General features: G+C 38.5%; 1 protein-coding gene across 9 annotated transcripts in view; it reads right to left on the minus strand.

Annotated features, from left to right (window-relative positions):
* smoc1 (SPARC related modular calcium binding 1) overlaps positions 1–2500 on the minus strand; it is a 375226-nt gene that overhangs the window by 372280 nt on the left and 446 nt on the right. The window lies entirely within an intron of this gene.

Raw genomic sequence — 2500 nt, forward strand, 5'->3', positions numbered from 1 at the left:
GGAGGGTAGTAGAGGGAGAGAGAAAGAGAGAGAGAGGGGAGGGTAGTAGAGTGAGAAAGAGAGAGAGAGGGGAGGGTAGCAGAGACAGAGAGAGAAGGGAGGGTAGTAGAGAGAGAGAAAGAGAGAGAGGGGAGGGTAGTAGAGATAGAGACAGAGAGACAGAGAGACAGGGAGAAAGGGGAGGGTAGTAGAGAGAGAGAGACAGAGAGCTCTTGAGAGGTAGCATACAGAGAACCACCCTTGAGAGTTACAAATTGTTCTACACAGATAAGAGGGAATCCAAACAGTGAGGGAGAGAGAGAAAGAGACACTCTGTCTGCTCATCACTGAGTCACACACAAAACACCACCACACTTCAAATTCACTGAACACACATCTACACTTTACACAAAACACCACTACACTTCACTCCACAGACAACCCACTGACCATACATCTACACTCTACACAAAACACCACTACACTTCACTCCACAGACAACCCACTGACCATACATCTACACTCTACACAAAACACCACTACACTTCACTCCACAGACAACCCACTGACCATACATCTACACGCTATAGGTTATTTTGCAGGAAGACCAAAATACAATATCAACCAATATGTCCACTACCAATATAACAATCAATCAATCAAATGTATTTATAAAGCCCTTCTTACATCAGCTGATATCTCAAAGTGCTGTACAGGAACCCAGTCTAAAACCCCAAACAGCAAGCAATGCAGGTGTAGAAGCACGGTGGCTAGGAGAAAGGCCAGAACCTAGGAAGAAACCTAGAGAGGAACCAGGCTCTGAGGGGTGGCCAGTCCTCTTCTGGCTGTGCCGGGTGGAGAGGAACCAGGCTCTGAGGGTGGCCAGTCCTCTTCTGGCTGTGCCGGGTGGAGATTATAACAGAACATGGCCAAGATGAACAGGGTCAGATAATAATAATCACAGCAATGTAATGCACTTCTGTCGTTATTATATAATAATGGCATAGACTGATATAACTCAATAGGTGTTTTATTCCATCTATAAATGACACCCAGATCCACTGATGAGTACGAAGTTTCTAACATTACATTTCCCATTAAACTAACTACTGAGTATGATATTACTAAACTAACTACAGGGTATGATACTATTAAACTAACTACAGGGTATGATATTATTAAACTAACTACAGGGTATGATATTACTAAACTAACTACAGGGTATGATATTATTAAACTAACTACAGGGTATGATATTACTAAACTAACTACAGGGTATGACACTACTAAACTAACTACTGAGAATGATATTACTAAACTAACTACCGAGTAAGATTTTACTAAACTAACTACCGAGAATGATATTGCTAAACTAACTACAGGGTATGATATTACTAAACTAACTACCGAGTAAGATATTACTAAACTAACTACCAAGTATGATTTTACTAAACTAACTACCGAGAATGATATTGCTAAACTAACACAGGGTATGATTTTACTAAACTAACTACCGAGTAAGATATTACTAAACTAACTACCAAGTATGATTTTACTAAACTAACTACCGAGAATGATATTGCTAAACCAACTGCAGGGTATGACACTACTAAACTAACTACAGGGTATGATATTACTAAACTAACTACCGAGTAAGATATTACTAAACTAACTACCAAGTATGATTTTACTAAACTAACTACCGAGAATGATATTGCTAAACTAACTACAGGGTATGATATTACTAAACTAACTACAGGGTATGACACTACTAAACTAACTACCAAGTATGATTTTACTAAACTAACTACCGAGAATGATATTGCTAAACTAACTACAGGGTATGACACTACTAAACTAACTACAGGGTATGACACTACTAAACTAACTACTGAGTATGATATTACTAAACTAACTACCGAGTATGATTTTACTAAACTAACTAACCTACAGTATGGTCTTACAGTATGCTACTGAACTAACTATTAGTATGGTCTTACATTATGCTACTGAACAAACTACCATCCCCATGTCATCTCGTCTATTACCTCTCTCTCACGTCCCGATATCCAACCTTGCCTAACCTTCCCTATGATCGCCCTGAGACAAGCAAACCAAAGCGGCTACTAACTTCACCCGTAGACAGACACCTGTGTGAACGTATCCAACTAACTCAAAGGGGAACGTGTTACGGCGCTGGAACAAAATCACAAATGGCAACAAAGAAATGCCTATTTTTGACAAGTCAGTCATCATTTACATGCAACGTTGTCAACATATTTTGACAAAGAAAAAACTGTTGTTGTTTTTTTTTTGGGGGGGCACTTAAAGCTTCCAGTTAATTTGCGGGGTCAGTTTTGATATTTAATCTATAAAATGGAAAGAGTTGCCTTGTCTACATACTTAGAGCCAGCACTATCATTCAACACGGAATATTTTAGAATAAAGGACGGATGTTTTAATAGGATTAATGTCACTTGCAAAAAAACTATAATAACTCTTAATATATTTTTTATGTCAA

This window comes from Oncorhynchus masou, chromosome 21 (assembly GCF_036934945.1).
Source record: "Oncorhynchus masou masou isolate Uvic2021 chromosome 21, UVic_Omas_1.1, whole genome shotgun sequence".
Taxonomy (NCBI): Eukaryota; Metazoa; Chordata; class Actinopteri; order Salmoniformes; family Salmonidae; genus Oncorhynchus; species Oncorhynchus masou.